General features: G+C 40.6%; 1 protein-coding gene across 4 annotated transcripts in view; it reads left to right on the top strand.

Annotated features, from left to right (window-relative positions):
* The first annotated feature begins 576 nt into the window (after nt 1-576).
* Nucleotides 577-18418, top strand: part of LOC307120270 (uncharacterized protein) — a 911732-nt gene continuing 893890 nt past the window's right edge. For 2 of the 4 annotated variants that reach the window (XM_079807215.1, XM_079807214.1), the window contains exon 1: nt 580-734. The gene's annotated coding sequence lies outside the window, so the exon portion shown is untranslated. Of the gene's footprint in view, nt 735-18418 lie in introns of all 4 variants that reach the window. The other 2 variants (XR_013815763.1, XR_013815764.1) reach the window with 2 other exon arrangements.

Here is an 18418-nt window from a genome sequence, read left to right as displayed (position 1 = left end):
TAGGTCCATCTGGGGCTCTACCACGAGGGGTCGTAAAGTGATGGCCGGGCGCGGAAGCAGTTAAAGATGTGTGCATGTTCGGACCCATGTTAAAAGGACCATTATAATGGCTGGGTCCCTGTGTACGGCTTCTGGGTCTTACATCAGGGCCAGGTGTGGAGGAAGTCGGACTAATTGGGCTTCGTACATGTCTATCAATGACTGCGAGTTCAGCAGCAAAAAGCCGTTCAGCATCCGAAGGCCCTGTGGCATCTCCATCCGTCATAAGGGTTCTATCAGATGCAGCTGCAAGTGTGGTAGTGTCTTCATGTGGTTGAGGACCACGTATTACCTTGCTGGCATGTGGTTGCTGCATGAGAGCAAACAAACTAGCCTCTGTCGCTTCCAATCTTTGGAGCAGTGGTGAAATGGCATGTTGGAGTTGCTTATTTTGTTGTGACAGCACAGCCTGTAGCCATTGTGGGGGGTCTGGGGCAGCTGATGCTCCAAGTTGAACTTCTGGCTCACTCATATCCATGTTGAATTACAATTAAGCTTGAAAACAACTGTTACTCTTGATTTTTTTTTTTTTTTTTTTTTTTTTTTTTTTTTTCCTCTTTTTTTTTTTTTCTTAATTTTTTTTTTTTGTCTGTTTTTTTTTTTTTTTTTTTTTTTTTTGAGTAACAAATATTTTGTGGCTTATGAGCTTCAATGTAGATTTGCAGGGCTGTGCTGTAGTCTTTGAAAGTTGGCAGGCTTCCAACAGCAGTGCTGGATTTGGCAGGCTGCCAACGCTCGGGCGCCCCGCCTCTCCACTCAGCTGGGGGTAGGGAACGAGAAACTTCGTGCTCCGTTCTTTATGGTTAATGCGAGTGTGCGTCGACTAACGTGATCAACCAGTCTTTAATGCAACTTAACAACGGCGTTTTGCAGTGGTTATAATGTCCATCGATCACAAAGGATGTCCCAGCAGTTCACAACACTCACACGTCACTGATGACTGTCAATCGCGCTCAGCTTCTGACACCACTTGTTGTGCTTTCCCGTGTTCAGTATATTAGTGTCCGTGGAGGCGTAAAGAGAAGCACACAACAAAGAGGATCCGTTTCAGGAACTTTACTTAACTTATTAAGTAACACGTTACAATATTGTGGGGTTTTATGCTCTTGCCCAGCGCTGATGGGTTTGTTTACAACCATCAGCACCGAAGCCTGCGAGCATACTGACGTTACACGTAAAACAAAACAATGAACTAATCCCCACGTAATGACGTAGCCACATCAGATTGGATAATACAGAACACATATACATCCAGGTAAAATAACTGTAACAAACAATGCATGTACTTAACAACACTATAACAATATATATTTATTGACATGTATTTATAAAATCAAAAATGTAATGTTACAGAGCTGTTTTATTTCCTCTAAACGATCATATTAAACTACATTTGAGTGTGAGGAATGTTAGTTTTTTTACTGTTAGCTTGGTGGCTGTCTGAGACACTTGCACTAAGATAGATCAACATTAGAATTTATTAATAAAAGCTATACTTTTCTATCCATCCTAAATTGTAGAGGTGAATATGACCAAAACCTTATTTCACGGTAAGAGACATTTATTTGTTTTAATAATATGATTGACAGGCCAGTATAAACGGTGACAGGATGGACCAGATGGATCTAAACAACAGAGCTGTCCATTAAAGATGCAGTTATAACGTATATCCCAAAGCTTGATTACTTGTACACAGAAGCGTTCATAAGAGTACATGATTTTAGGGAACAGTGTAGTTTGGCGAAACACGGACACGTAAGCATTTCACCATCGTTTTTGGGAAAACACGGTGAAACTAGACAGCTGAACAACTGTTCAGTTATGGAGCATTCCGGTTTGAACACCGGAGGATTCGTGATAATCCTGCCGCACCACTCAGTTTCACATTAAATGACATTATATTTGTCAGCTCGTTGATATCATACTCACGCGTCGAAGCTGCTTTGCCTGTATGGTGATTTATGTTAGACTCGCTGATTTGGCGGAAAGAACTTGAACACGACAGTGATTATGAACGCGCGTTGTGCCATTCATCCCTATCACGTATTTCTCAAAAAAAAAAAAAAATGAATTCGGTGTCATTTGAATAACGTTAAATAAAAAATTTGGGGGATCGAAATATCCTCCGAATTAAATTTTAACGTCTAGCCACGTGCCTATTTGGCATCTAAATTAAATAATGTTGCATGATAAATAAAAGGAAAACCAGTAATAATTGACTAGTTTTATAGATTTTAACAATAGTTTGCTAACTATCAACTACATAAAAGGCCAAACTGGGTTAGAAACGGTCCAAAGTGATAGTTAATAGTTAAGCTTATATAGCTTCTTAATATAGAAACGTTGATATGTAAACAATACATGGATGGTTACTTCATATATGTAATTTTACAAGTTATTACACCAATATGAACGAATATTTACTTACCAGATTTGATGATGATGATGGGAGGATTATATCATCTGCTGATAAACTCGATCCTGCATGGATGAACGAGACCTGTTTCCCGCTTCACGTGATCTCGCGATAAATAATGAGAACTTATATACTAACTTACTTAGCATACTTACTTATGTTCTTAAGTTGAGGTGACACATACTCTAGTTAAGTCAACTTGAAAACGTGAAAACGTAACATGTTAAGTTGAACTAACAAATTCAGAAACTGCAAGTTGAATTAACTTACAAAATTACGTTGAAATAACTAAAATGCGGAATTATTTTTTACAGTGTGACTCCATAAGCAGATTCCTAAATGCGCTCTATAACAACAACTCTTCCTCTTCTCAACATGGCCTTTGTTGTGTGTTCCCGGGGGGGGTCATTGTAGTCCCTACCAACCGTTTGTGGTAGTCCTTAAAAAGAGATTTCTGTAAAATAACATATCTCCCTTTGCTTTGAACTTTGAGCATCGTAACTTTGCAGATGCTGTTTATGCTCAAACAGCAACGTCACACACTAACTAAAGTTAAACGTGAAATCATAATCAACCACCCCTTTAATGGTTATTTATTTTGTACAGCGCATTAGTCAATGGTAGTTGTTTTTAATTGTGCTTTATAAATAAATGTGAATGTACAGTCTGACATTATATTGCTGGAATGGTATTTCAAACTTCTTTTTACCCATAAGCAAAGAACATTGCTGTGAATATATCAGGTCTCAGGTGGTGTACGTGTGTGTGGTTTCATCCAAATGCTAATAACTAACGTCTACTTTGCGTCTACAAGACCCAATAACGCACATCTACTTTGATCAGTTAGTTGGAGTCATAGTAGTCATTTTGAGAATTTCTGTTCATATAGATTATATGTGCTGCCACAGAATCCCAATGCCAAGAGCACCTGTGTTTCTGCAGTGCTTGTACTTTAAAAGTCATATTTTGTATTATAATTTGAGGACCCTGATCAAGACTGTACGCAGAACATCACCCGTGAGGAGGATCTTTGCGTTCGGACCGCTTCCCACATACAGACGAGGGCATGAAAGGTTCAGTAGACTATTTGCTCTAAATTAATGGTTAATGTCATGGTGTAATGAACAGAAGCTGCTCTTTGTAAATAATTGGAATCTTTTCTGTGAGCGGCCTAGGATTTTCCGTGCTGATGGCCTGCACCCCAGCAGGATCGGAGCAGAGCGTAGCACCTTCTGTCCGATAACATCTCCAAGACGTTACGCACCGCATGACTAGTAAGTCAAACTACACTTAACAGTTCTTGTTCTGTAGTGCATTGTATAGAAACTGTGTCTGTTCCACGAATATTGAGGTCAAAATCCTCTATAGGATCTAGAGAAAATCTGATCATTATTAAACCAGATAATCGTAAAAGAAAAGAACAAAAACATTCTCTAAAACTAGCTTAACATTCGATCGCTCCCACCTAAAGCAGTTATTGTAAACAAAATGATCACAGATAATAGCTTTGATTTACTCTGTCTGACTGAAACCTGGCTTAAACCTAATGATTATTTCGGTCTTAATGAGTCTACTCCACCAGGCTACTGTTATACGCACAAGCCCCGTCTGAATGGTCGTGGCGGCGGTGTCAGGGGCGCAGCTAAGGGGGGGAAAGTTAGGACGATTCTAAGGGCCCACACACTTTTGGGGCCCCCTGAGATCGGTTTTATTAGTAGTAACAGTACTAGTAGTAATGTATTATAAATGTATAATCTACCAAAGAGTTACAAATATAAAAAAATGATGGTCCACTCATGAACCGCTCACGCTCACCGGTAAAAACTACGTTCACTCAAATCCCACTCCGACATGAAAATTATCTGTGCTATAATTGTTGCAGCCATTAAGGTATTTATTTTTATATTTATGTTTAAATATTATAATGTTGTTTTTTATGTCTATGTTGTCAATATGTCAATCTATGTCGATTATGAAAAGCGAACAGCATGAGATAGGACACATCATAAGATGAATGGAGTTGATCAGACATGATTGTGACCACTTCATTAAGTTTTGTTTTGTATAAATTGTATCTTAATTTTAATCATTGTTTCATCAGCCAATTGGGGCATTCTGGGTTGTGCGAGCGGAGCTTAATTGGTCAGTATTATTAAATTGCAGACAAAGATTTTGGATAGCTAGGTTGGTGTGGTAGAGGGCCCAACATCAAATTCTTTCATAGGGCCCAAAATTGCTAGCGGCGCCCCTGGGCGGTGTTGCAACTATCTATAGAGATATTCTTAATGTTACTCAGAAAACAGTACACAGGTTTAATTCATTTGAAGTGCTTGTGCTAAATGTTACAATTAAAATCCCTATTATCTTTTGCTTTGGCTACCATATATAGACAGCCAGGGCCCTGTGTTGATTTCTTAAAAGAGTTTGCAGATTTTCTATCAGACCTAATGGCTACTGTTGATAAAGCACTGATTGTCGGTGATTTGAACATTCACGTAGATAATACAACCGATGCGCTAGGGGTTGCGTTTACAGATTTATTAAACTCCTTTGGGGTCAAGCAAAATGGGCCCCCATGGAAACTGGGCCCACTCATCGTTTTAATCATACACTAGATTTGATTATATCACATGGAATCAATCCTACTGATATAGACATCATACCGCAAAGTGATGATGTCACTGATCACTACCTTGTAACTGTTACAAACAGAGGTGACACGGAGAACAAAGGCAGGTGAAAGCAGAGTTTGTTGCTGAACCAGGAAGTGAGCAGGTGCAGTGAGAGTCTGAGAGAGTGTTTCTGGTTAATGCTGGATATGCTGGTAATACGATACGTTTCTTGAATCTTGAATACAGGAACAATGGATCGAAGGAGACGAGGACCAGGAGACAGGACGAGACGAGGAGACACTCAAGGTAGGATGGAGATCAGGTAGGTTTTCAGGTGAGTCAGAGGAAGCAAGCATGTAGGGTCATGTGCAAACGTTACCGGACAGTGACTGAGTGTGAGCGTGGTGCTTAAGTGCAGGTGGTGATTGCTGTGGTGATGACGTGCAGGTGTGTGTGCTCAGTATTCAGGTGATAGGGATTGTTGTGGTTGTGAGAGAGTGGAGCCTGGCGTGCTTGTAACAGTAACGTGCACACTGCGCATTGCTGATATTTTACATACTGCTCCGCGTTATAGACCACAATTCTACCAAACACTATAGATCAATTCACAAATAACCTACCAGATTTATCTCAGCTGCTCAGTGTACCAAACACACAAATGAACTAGAGGAACTGACTAGCAGTGTGAGCACCATTTTCTCTAGTACATTAGAAACAGTTGCACGTACCATCAGATTAAAAAAGGTGAGAGAGAAAAGTACAGCACCATGGGCCAACAATATTACTCACGCTATCAAGAGAGAAACTCGTAATCTAGAGCGCAAATTGAAACAAACACAATTAGAGGTCTTAAGAATCACGTGGAAAGATAGCACTTCCCGTTATAAAAAGGCTCTAAAAGCAGCCAGGGCTGAGCATTACCATACCATACAAACTGATAGAAAATAACCAAAACAACCCCAGGTTTTTATTTAGTACATTGGCCAGGTTAACAAATAAATGCACATCACCTGAACAAAATATTCCAGTACAGTTTAGTAGTAATGACTATGAATTTCTTCACTAAAAAAAACGAAAACATCAGAAATACATTTATAAATGTACAACCATTGACAGGGTTTTACGATTCAGCCTCGATTATAACCCCTGAAGAACAACTGCAGTGCTTTACAACTATAGGACAGGAAGAGCTAAATAAACTTATCATTGCTTCTAAACCAACAACATGTTTATTAGATCCAATACCAACTAAACTACTGAAAGAGCTGTTACCTGTAGCAGAAGAGCCTCTTCTCAATATTATTAATTCATCTTTAAATCTAGGTTATGTCCTTAGACCATTCAAGATGGCAGTTATTAAACCTCTCATTAAGAAACCACAACTAGATCCAAATGAATTAGCAAATTACAGACCCATTTCAAATCTTCTATTTCTGTCTAAAAAACTAGAAAAAATTCACTCAACTATGCTTTTACTTGCAAGAAAACGAGATCTATGAAAAATTTCAGTCTGGATTCAGAGCCCATCATAGCACAAAAACTGCGCACAAATGACTTACTCTTAGCTGCTGACCAAGGCTGTATCTCAATACTAGTTTTACTTGATCTTAGTGCAGCATTCGACACCATAGATCATAAAATACTCTTAGATCGTCTACAAAATTACACTGGTATTCAGAGACAGGCATTAAAGTGGTTTAGATCGTATCTATCAGAGCGTTACCAATTTGTCTATTTAAACAGGGAACAATCTAAGATAACGTTGGTAAATTATGGAGTGCCGCAAGGATCTGTGTTAGGCCCTCTGTTATTCTCAATATATTTGCTGCCACTTGGTAATATTATAAGAAAACATGGAATTAGTTTCCACTGTTATGCCGATGATACTCAGTTATATATTTCAGCATGACCAGATGAAATCTCTAAATTATCCAAACTGACAGAGGATGTTAAAGATATAAAATATTGGATGACCTGTAATTTTATCCTACTAAATTCAGATAAAACTGAGGTATTACTTATTGGACCAAAAACTGGTACACAGATTAGATTAGATTATAACTTGCATTTAGAAGGATGTACTGTTACTTCATCTGCTACAGTTAAAGACCTGGGTGTTATATTAGACAGCAACTTGTCTTTTGAAAATCATATTTCAAATGCTGCAAAAACAGCCTTCTTCCACCTCAGAAACATCGCTAAGCTATGAAACATGCTATCTGTCTCTGATGCAGAAATGTTAGTTCATGCATTTATGACCTCTAGACTAGATTACTGTAATGCATTACTAGCTGGCTGTCCTAAATCCTCTATAAACAAGCTACAATTAGTCCAAAATGCAGCTGCTAGAGTTCTTACTAGGTCAAGAAAATATGATCACATAACACCAATTCTGACATCTCTACACTGGTTACCTATTAAGTTTCGTATCAATTATAAAGTATTGCTACTGACCTATAAGGCCCTAAATGGTTTAGCTCCTGTGTATTTAACGTTTCGGCTACTAACGTAACCTCGGTTCCCTAAGATGAGGGAACGAGTATTGCGTTTTGCTAAAAACGCTTATGGGGGAATTCCTTTCCTCGAGATATTGAAGCCAATTTTTATCCAAAAATACCTTTTACACACAGTGCAGCTGCACAACTCTCAGCAGGAAGCAGCTGCGTGCTGATTGGCTGTGCCGCTGTAGCTGCAACTGCAGCAACCTATAGCGAGACCGTGGGGCGGGACGGACCAATCAGGTCCTTCTAAATTCCCGCCACAAGGGGCAACAGAATTTGCATAGCCAAGGGTATATAAGACCCCGTCTCGCAAGGTTAGTCAGGTTAATCGACTGAAGCGACTCCTGAGCAAGTAAGCAAGCACGGCAAGCAAAACGCAATACTCGTTCCCTCATCTTAGGGAACCGAGGTTACGTTAGTAACCGAAACGTTCCCTTACGAGAGTACTCTCGTATTGCGTTTTGCTAAAAACGCTTATGGGGGACCAATGCAAAACGCAGTGCTTGCTTAACGGCTCTAAAGCCGACGACACCAAACCCAGGCCAACCTAGGTGGGCCCGTAATATGATATCAATAAGTCCCAAATGAGCCAGACCTGAGTCGGGCCCTTAATGAGAATGAACATGATATACGTGCAATAATATAAAGTATAGACCAGACATAGTCGGGCCAGGAATAATGAGTGGCCAGATAATTCGAGCCGTATAAGGAATGTGCTTATGACTTATACAATATTAAACCCAGGCCGGACTTTTCAAGCCTTAAGGGGTTAAATCTGTTTACACAGCAAGAAGCCCGGCTTGTAAAGCCGGAACATCTAAATTATAGAATCTGATAAAAGTGGACGGGGAGGCCCAGCCTGCCGCCGCACAGATATCATTCAGAGAAATGCCAGTAGACCAAGCCCACGAAGAGGCCATGCCTCTAGTAGAATGGGCTCTAATGCCTAAGGGGCAGCTGAGATCTTTAGACTCATAGGCCAGTGAGATAGCATCCACTATCCATCGTGACAAGGTCTGCTTTGTAACCGCGCACCCTCGGGTACGGCCGCCAAAGCATACAAAGAGCTGTTCAGTTTGCCTGTAAGCAGCGGAACGATCTATGTATATTCTCAGCGCTCTGACAGGACAGAGCAAATTAGCATCTTCTTCATCTAACGGTGATGAAAGTGCCAAGAGTGAAATGACCTGTGCTCTGAACGGAGTTGAAAGCACTTTAGGTACATATCCATGTCTTGGTTTGAGGACGACTTTGGAGTCGTTTGGCCCAAATTCCACACACGAGGCGCTCACAGAGAGCGCGTGCAGATCACCCACTCGCTTAACTGACGCGATCGCCAGCAGAAAAGCAGTCTTTAGTGACAGGAGCTTTAAGCTCACCGAATGCAAAGGCTCAAATGCAGAGCTCTTCATGGCATCCAGGACCGTGGACAGGTCCCATATAGGGATTGAAGGGGGGCGAGGTGGGTGAAGCCTTCTAGCCCCTTTAAGGAAGCGAACAATAAGATTGTTCTTTCCCAGTGACAGTCCGTTCACTTGAATGTGATACGCTGCTATAGCAGCCACATAAACTTTGAGCGTGGAGGGGGAACGACCCGCATCCAGAAGCTCTTGTAAAAATATAAGCACCTCTGACACTGCACAATCATGTGGGGTCAGACTTCGCGCTTTACACCAGTCCGAAAAGACTGACCATTTGCCTGAATAGAGCCGCCTGGTCGCGGGGGCTCTAGCTTTAGTAATAGTATTCAATACATTTTCAGAGAGGTTCTCATGTACCCGTTGATGGGCCAGACATGAAGCGCCCATAGATCGGGACGGGGATGCCAGATCTGCTGTTCCGCCTGCATGAGGAGGTCTCTCCTCAGCGGGATCGGCCACGGAGCTGCATCTGCCATCTGACTCAGTAGTGAGAACCAAGGTTGATTTCTCCAAAGCGGGGCTATTAAAAGCACAGCGCATTCGCTCTCCCTGATCCTCTCTATGACCTGAGGTAACATTGAGATTGGGGGAAAAGCATAAAGAGGAAGGTTGGGCCATTCGTGGGCCAACGCATCCTTGTGCTTGGAGAAATATATTCGGCATTGAGCATTGTCTTGTGAGGCGAAAAGATCCACTTTTGCCTCTCCAAACCTGCCCCAAATTGTCTGAATTGTATGTGGGTGAAGAGACCACTCTGCAGGGGAATCTTTGTCCCTGGACAGCATGTCCGGACCCAAATTCAGAATGCCTGGCACGTGAGTCGCTCTCAGCGAGCTCAGATTGTGCTCTGCCCATATTAGGACTTCTTCCGCCATTGAGTGCAGACCGATAGATTTCAGACCGCCTTGGCGATTTATATAGGCTACCACCGACCTGCTGTCCGTTCGGACCAGGACATGGTGGTATTTTATGTACGGAAGGAAAGCTCTTAGCGATAGCGGGACCGCTTTCATCTCTAGACAGTTTATGTGAAGGCTCTTCTCCGAGTCTGACCAGAGACGGAGATTGGCCTGCCCTCGTGAAGGGCTCCCCAACCTAGGTTGGATGCATCTGTCGAGATAACTTTCCACTTCGTAACAGTGCCCAAACTCACGCCCGTCTTGTACCAGACGGGATCTTTCCAAGGAGCCAGAGCCAACACACAGCTGTGGTCTACCTTGATTTGCAATCGGCCCGAGAGCCATGCGTGTGCTCGTCAGAGCGCTCCAGGGGCCTCTGGTCGCGACGTTTTTTCTTTCGTGGCTCGAGAGGCTGAGAGCAAGGGACGGGATTCGAGTCGAAACTGGCGAGCCGAGCCCGAAGGGTCTGCAGCGTCAGCTCGTCGCACTCCGGGCAGCCGCCCTGGTTGAGTGCAGCCTGCGTGTGGTCTCGTCCGAGACATGACACGCAGATGATGTGCCGATCCTCGTCCGCGATAAAACCTCTGCACGAGGCGCAGGAACGAGACATTTGGAACAACGTCTCGGCTCTTTTTTTTTTTATGTGTAAAACACAGAAGGTATTGAAAAAGGATATGTGCCGGATGGCGCAGCTGGAAGGCAGGCTGAAGGCGGAGAATCCGACGTCCTCAGGCTGCAGAGTTCCGCTGGGTGCGTGTCGACGGCAGGCTTCGATCCGGAGCTCAGCGATAGCAGTCGCTGAAGAAGAATTAATCTGACTAACCTTGCTAGACGGGGTCTTATATACCCTTGGCTATGCAAATTCTGTTGCCCCTTGTGGCGGGAATTTAGAAGGACCTGATTGGTCCGTCCCGCCCCACGGTCTCGCTATAGGTTGCTGCCGTTGCAGCGGCACAGCCAATCAGCACGCAGCTGCTTCCTGCTGAGAGTTTTGCAGCTGCACTGCGTGTAAAAGGTATTTTTGGATAAAAATTTGCTTCAATATCTCGAGGAAAGGAATTCCCCCATAAGCGTTTTTAGCAAAACGCAATACGAGAGTACTCTCGTAAGGGAACTGATCTTCTATCGCCTTATAACCCATCACGATCTTTAAGATCACTAAACTCTGGGCTTCTGGTAATACCTAGGATATCTAAGTCCACTAAAGGAGGAAGAACGTTTTCATATTTGGCATCTAAACTATGGAATAGCCTTCCTAATAATGTTCGGGGCTCAGACTCACTTCCCCAGTTTAAATCTAGATTAAAGACGCATCTCTTTAGCCAGACATTCACATGATGCATCTCCTAACCTTGTACTCCAGTTATATCAAGTGCACATGATTGTCTTTGCTTAATGCTTTGAACAGCAGCTACGCTAATTGTTTTTCTGTTCTGTTATATCTCGGGATGCCCATCCCGAGGTAACTAGAGTGTCCGCCAGCTCCAGTCTGGATCGAGCTTCTCGTATAAACTTCAGATGACCAACACCTGTGAAGAGACGACTCAACTCCTGCAAGGACTTCAGATGACGCAGCTCTGCATCAACATGCACCCATGCTCATCTCTATATATCCTATTCATTAACAACATGTTTTCTTATTTCACTTATTTCTGTGCCTAATTATTCTATTGATTAATAATAGATTGTTAGCTAATCTGTGTGCTTTGTATATGTGCATTTCTGAAATGCATAACATGGACAAATCACTTTAAATTGTAATGTAGATGCATGCATTTTCTGCGAAGCTGCTTTGAAACGATATGTATTGTGAAAAGTGCTATACAAATAAATTTGAATTGAATTGAAATTTAATAAAATTTTGTGGCACAAAAGAAAAAATTATTTTGTATAATATGTATATGTGAAAATGAAAGTGAAGTGACGTGTGGTGACCCATACTTGGAATTTGTGCTCTCCATTTAACCCATCCAAGTGCACACACACAGTAGTGAACACACACACAGAGCAGATGGCAGCCATATTGCTTCAGACCTGAGACACGAGCCCGCAACCTTCGGGTTACAAGTCCGACTCTCTAAACATCAGGCCACGACTGCCCCCAAATATGAAGATGTTTTAAAACTTTTCAACCTGTTCCCACTCCCAAGGCGTCAAAATCTGAAAGAATGAAGACGCTAAAGGTCATTGGTGCTTTATTGATTTCAATGAGAAACCTTGCGTCAAACACAGACGAGTTGGGCATTGGAACGTTATCGTCATGATGAAATGATATATTGGGTTATGATTTTGCCATTATGACATGTTAGAGTGTGATTCTCAATTTAAACAGCCAGCATAATTTTTTTTACATTTATTTTATTTACACTATTTAGATACGTTTGAACAAATAACCCCATCCCATCCCTAAACCTACCCATTTGTGTGTTATATAAAACACAGGATATAACAGGCAGATACGACTGCAGGCACAATTTATTCAAAAAGTATAAATATTCCAAGTGTTCCGAGGCCAAACGACTGATTTGTGTGAAGAAAATCCCCAAAAGCAAACAGCGTCTCCATCCACCGAAGATCATGCACACATTCAAATTTCCGTCAGATTTCATAGTGCAATGTCATTGGCTCTCGTATGTCTTGTGACCAATTGCTCATTACGTCAGCTTTGATTGTAAAATGTCATTGGCTCTCGTGTGTCTCGTGACCGATTGCGCCATGCTAAAGAGTGGGGACTCGGGTGTATCATTTTAATTATTAGTGGGAAATTCAGATCATTTTACTGACTCGGATCTTTGACTCTCGTCCAAAAAAATGAACAAATCTTTTTTCAAGTCATTTCGTTCATTTCAGCAGAATCAAATTAAAATGTTACATGTTACATTTTTCAACACATTTAGTACTTTTGGAATAAAAAATAAACTATAAGCTAAAGCAGCCACGGCCAAACTTTGAGAAAGAAAGATTAATTAATTGCTTAGCTTGCTTCAGGCTATGTTTGCACTGCAGTCTGTTAGTTTACCTCACCTCCCGATCCAAATTGTTCTTTCTTTTGTCACATTTAATCACGTCTGTTCCCTTGAAAGATTAGTTCAAATCTCGTGTCTTCGGGTTCGAGCCGTCATCATGTCTGATCTGGGCCGTGGCAGCCTCATATGCAATACATGTGTATGCCTCCAGAAACAGAAAAGATTCGTTTATCTCTCGAGTCTTCGGGTTTGAGTCGCTCATTCAAGTCCCCATATGGTGAATGCTGAAACAGGAATGATTAGTTCATCTCTTGAGTCTTCGGGTCTGATGGTGCGTTCAAGGTTTTGAGTCGTTCATTCAAGTCCCCATATGGTGAATGCTGAAACAGAAATGATTAGTTCATCTCTCGAGTCTTCGGGTCTGATGGTGCGTTCGAGTCATGTCGTAAAGATCGTATTTATGAGTTGAACTCACATGAACGCCACCACAAAGTCGTAAATACCAGTGGGAAGTTCAGGATTTTCTTTAAGCTCTGATCTGTACGAGTTTGGGGCGTGTCAGTGAAAAACATGGCGGAATCAATGGATGCAATGTCTGTAGTTGAATATAACGGGTATTTAGCAGTGACACTGTCAGGCTTTGTCATTTACAACAAAGTCAGCTTGCATTGTAATATAACAATTAGCCTAATATATAACAACACAGTTTACAGTGGCTTCATAGATTAATTAAAAACGTAAAATATTAAGACTCACCTGATGCGCACTCTTTGTTCTTCATTTTCTGTAAGCCGAGTAAACAAACCTTGCTGTATTTTCGTGAAATTAATTAAAAGAAGGTACACCGCCATCTTGCTCCGACCAAAGAGACTTGAATGCACATGATGTCGTAAATACTACTTCTCCCCTCGTACTTGAATGCACCATAAGTCTCATTCTTTTGTCATTTGACCGCCTCCCGGTTCAGTGTCTCGCAACATATATAACATTACAGTCATATTATTGACTGCATGTTGTAATATATTTATTATTGTAAAGTCATCAGAAGATATGGGCAATACACATTTGTTATGCCTATCCGTTCTGAACAACCCAATCTGTCCAGGCTTCATAGGAAAATCCAGGGACGTGCACAGGAATTTTGAGGGGCAGTTGCTCTGACCAAAAAAAAAAGGGCACTCCCCTACCAACCCCCCCATACGAAGGACTAAGAATAACAGGGTCTTTATTAAAATATATATACACAAAGAAGTAAAACACTGATATACAGCACTCAATCACCTTAACTACTACTAATAATAACATAGAAAAACATGACTTGAGTCATGAAAATCCCTACATGTGACTGCTCCTCCTCATCTTAAATGGAATGTAATTATGAAACATTGGCATTAGTAGGCTAAAATATGAGTCTGATTAATTAATCAATTCACCTACACAGTGTCATGTCATCTTTATCACAGTGCAAAGTCTCTGTCTCACCTGCTGGTTGGCTTTTTCGCAGCCAACCCTGCAGTTATGTGCTGCCCTTTGCTGCCTCCCTGAATCGTCTCTCCTGAATCCTGGATCCGTCTCTTTTCAGTGGGCAACTTGGCTTCAAACAATACCCAAAATAGGATTTAGGCAGTTAACCATTTTGAATAAAATAATTAACGTGATGCATTACTTCCATCATTCATTGTTCTTGGTAAAACGAAATATGAGAAACTAACTATCAGCAGACATGTAGCTTAGTTTGCCTAATGCGTACCAAAAAAATAATGGCCTAGGCTGCTTGTCTGCAAGCTATCTGTCTGATTATTTAGGCTAAACGTGGCAAACTCATCCTGGATTTATGAAGATTCTAATTCATTTCATAAAACTTGATGATGATGATCGTCCGTTTGTTATACCTTTCCGACAACGTTAAGTCGTCTCACCCGACAACCGCGTATACATATATAAAAGTTTGGAAACTGACTGTACTATTTTGATTGTTTTTGAAAGAAGTCTCTTCTGCTCACCAAGGCTGCGTTTATTTGATCCAAAATACAGCAAAAACAGTACTATTGATAAATATTTTTACAATTTAAAATAGGCTAACTTTTTTTTTTCTATTTGAATATATTTTGAAATACAAGTTATTTCTGTGATTCACATGATCCTTCAGAAATCATTCTAATATGCAATATATGCAATTATATAATATATTTCAAGAAACAGTTCTGATTATTATCAATGTTCAAAACAGTTGTGCACCTTTTTTTCAGGATTATTTAATGAAAAGAAAGTTAAAAAGAACAGCATTTATCTGAAATATAAAGCTTTTGCAACATTATAAATGTCTATCCTTGATCAATTTAATGCATTCTTGCTGAATAAATGTACTAATTTCTTTGAATTAATCATAAATTGATCTTTATTACATTTAAATTGATCACAGGAATAAATTACATTTCAAAATATACTCAAATAGAAAACAGTTACTTAACATTTAAGTAATATTTCACAATATTACAGCTTATTCTGTATTTTTAATAACATAAATGCAGCCTTGGTGAGCAGAAGAGACTTCTTTAAAAACAATTAAAATAGTACAGTTTCCAAACTTTTGACTGGTATAGTGTATGTGTGTGTGTGTATATATAACAGAACTATATACAATCTTAGGGCTGTTTTCTTTTAGACATCTGTGCTCTCTTCCCCACCTTTCTGAATAGATTTCAGCAGTAAAGAGAGAAAGCATTTACAGTGATGGTTTTTCTCCATTTACCTGACAATTTTTAATGCTGCTTGTTCTTCCACGGACAACCGAACCGATGCTTCTACTATAACCATAACGCATGTGATGTTACGTCAAATGCACACGAGCAGCAGCAGCGATTGTTGCCAAGTATTCATTCCCAGGGGAACAATACAAACTAATAAACGGTTCCATTTTCATATTTCTTTGCCTGCAATTTTTGTTGCGGCCGCGGTACATTATAAAAGTAGCCCAAAAAACGCAACCCGCAGCTCCGTAACCTTTCCCGCGACTCCTTTTTTAAAATAGCCCAATTGTGCAGGAAAACCGCGACCCTGGCAACTATGCTCCTTCTAGTGCCGCTCATGCAGGCTCAGGTGCCGGTCGCGTGCAGCGCTGCAGCCACGTAAACAGAGTGTGCCCTTCCCCCCTACTGACTTTCACTTTCAGACGGGTGCCCGAATATGGAAGTGAATGAGACTTTGACTTTGTTAGAATGAGACTAAAGATTTTTTAAATATTTTTTTTTATGCCTACATGAAATTCTGCATCCATTGTACGATTTTTTTATTTATTTTTGTCCACCTCGGAAGGGCAACGTGAGTCGAGAAGGGCATATGGGCAGTTGCCCGGGCAACCTGAGCAACCCCCTGTGCACGTCCCTGGGAAAATCAATTATTATACTAGCTAAAAACTGAACCAAACAAACAAAAAATACACACTTGTTTGTACCTGAAGGACATGAAGACTCACGAGATGAACTAATCATTTCTGTTTCTGCATTCAGCCTATGGGGACTTGAACGAACGACTCAAACCCGAAGATTCGAGAGATGAACTACTCTGTTTTGAATGTCTTCCACTTGTGACTACACTTCCACTTGTGACTTCCACTTGAATAATCTTCCTCACTGTAGAAAGATGGACTTCAAAATGTTTGGAAATGGCCTTGTAACCCGTCACCGATTGATTGACAGCACAACTGCTTCTCTAAGATCATTACTGATGTCTTTCCTCCTTGGCATTGTGTTAACACACACCTGAATGCTCTTCTGCTTTTATAGCGGAATCTAACTAATCTTTTCTGTTTCCGGTGACTGCATAGCCTTGCCTATGGGGCTGGGACTTGATGAACGTATGATTCGAACCCGAAGACTCGAGAGGTAATTTGTAAATGGACTGCATTTATAGAGCTTTCAACAGACCCATGGCCATCCAAAGCGCGTTACATATTGCCTCACATTCACCCATTCATACACCGGCAGTGTCAGCCATGCAGGGCGCCATCCAGCTCGTCGGGAGCAGCTGGGGTTAGGTGTCTTGCTCATGGACACCTCGACACTTGGTCAGGTGGAACCGGGGATTGAACCACCAACTTTCCGGTTAAGTCGTTATTTAGTTTTTTTTTGCGCACAAAAACGTATTAACTTATTATCGTCGCTTCATAAAGTTATTGTAGACCCACTGTAGTGAGATGGACTTTGTAACGACGTCTTTAGTACCTTTTATGGGTCTTGAGAGTGTAAAGTGCATATGCCAATGGACGCCTTTCTGAGCCACCGGATTTCAACTAAAATATCTTCATTTGTGTTCCGAAGATGAACGGAGTTCTTATGGGTGTCAAACGATATGAGGGTAAGTAATTAAATGACAGAATTTTCATTTTTAGGTGAACTAACCCTTTAAATTCTGAAAGCACTCTTTGTCCATTGCTTGTAATGTTTTTTTTTTTGTTCCTCTTTATTATTTACTAGCTTTTATGTTTTGAAGATATTATATATTTAAAATTCTTAACGTGCAATTGTTTTAATTAAATTTTTTAATGTGTCGTTATTTTAAAAAAAGTACTTATAATTACATAAATAATAATAAAAGATTTTAAGTTTTATTAATAAGATTAATTAATAAGAATTGTTTTGGAATTGGATCGTGAGGTGCCTAAAGATCCCCAACCCAATGATTTATTGTAGGTCCGATCACGTGATCGGAAATCGGGCCCGATCATGTGGTTTCAGACTCGATCGGAATCGGACGTTACCTCTCGATCAGGACTCGGATATATATGTATATATATTCTCATTATTTTTTAACACATCTATAGTTATGCGGTGGCACAGAGTTAGACCCTTTTGACTCCACACAGAAACAGCAACGCGTGCGGCATGACATTACTTTGTTTCAGAGACGCTATTGGTTAAATAAGGTGAATTAAATAAAAAATTAGGAACATCCTGGATCTGTTTTTTTCACTCTTCTTTATTATTTTTTTATGTATTATAGAAGTATCGGATCGAATTCAAATGAGGGCAAAAAAACCTGAACGGGACATCCCTAATTTATTGCTTGTGTTTGTTGAATAATACAGAAGATAAAGAGTAGTGTTGGTTGCGGGGCATTGCCCTAAGGACGGCCCTGAGCCTTACAATTTGTATATCTCTGATTTTTTGGGGCATTTGGCTGTTCTACTGCTAGATGTATTTATTGTTTAATTAAATATTAAAATGTCAAGGTCTGTCTGCTTAACACGACCAGTTAGCCCCTGATATTATATGTTGTAACTACACAATTATTTCGGCTGATTCTCAAATTAATCTAAATTTTTTTAATAGTATTGTCGTAGATGTTTCACCTCATCAGTGGCACGTTTTTGAAGGCTTGTTACAAGGTCAAATAGATGTGTGTTTTGCCTGATAAAGGAGTTTTAATATCGTGATCATTCACATGACAAAGACAAAAACACAGCAACACTGCCAACACTGGAAATCAGACAAATGGTGTACATCCCATTGATTTAAAATTTTTCTGGTTGATTTAATTGATGTACATTTTCACACTATAAATTG

Source organism: Gobio gobio (assembly GCF_949357685.1).
Source record: "Gobio gobio genome assembly, chromosome: 24".
Taxonomy (NCBI): domain Eukaryota; kingdom Metazoa; phylum Chordata; class Actinopteri; order Cypriniformes; family Gobionidae; genus Gobio; species Gobio gobio.
The sequence above is the reverse complement of the archived record's forward strand: the minus strand, read 5'-3'. Positions and strand labels throughout refer to the sequence as shown.